At 37.6% G+C, this 420-nt stretch overlaps 1 long non-coding RNA gene across 1 annotated transcript; it reads right to left on the minus strand.

Annotated features, from left to right (window-relative positions):
• LOC104775119 lies at positions 1–420 on the minus strand. Its single transcript, XR_765708.1, has 3 exons — positions 392–420; positions 137–313; positions 1–38 (listed from the first exon to the last, which is right to left on the minus strand). It is a non-coding gene; the product is annotated as an uncharacterized LOC104775119 (long non-coding RNA).

Consider the following 420-nt stretch of genomic DNA (forward strand, 5'->3'; position numbering starts at 1 on the left):
ACTTTGGGCTGGATGATGAAGTTCCCTTCCCTAATTGGCTGTGACATGTGAAAAAATTCATGAGACATTAGAAAAAGAACTGATGAGTTCAACAATTAACAAAGCATTTATGAATTTACAGATATGAATATCAGACCTCACGTATAAGCACTGCAAACCTGCCCTCGCAGATTCTTACGCGTATGCAGTCACTATCTGACAACTGACCATTGGCAGGAAGCCCAGATAGCCTGAGATATATATCGATAAAATTCTGAACGGAACTGCAGAATTTTGTCGAATCAAGGATGCTGAGAATATCCTGATATGGAACCTTATTAACCACATGACGAGTCGTGAGTGTTTCTGTAAATTATGAGAGCTCAGAATGTGTTTATATTTTAATCCTTACTTGTTTATTGCTCTTCAAAACAAACAAAG

The sequence above is a fragment of the Camelina sativa genome, unplaced genomic scaffold (genome assembly GCF_000633955.1).
Source record: "Camelina sativa cultivar DH55 unplaced genomic scaffold, Cs unpScaffold08941, whole genome shotgun sequence".
Classification (NCBI taxonomy): Eukaryota; Viridiplantae; Streptophyta; class Magnoliopsida; order Brassicales; family Brassicaceae; genus Camelina; species Camelina sativa.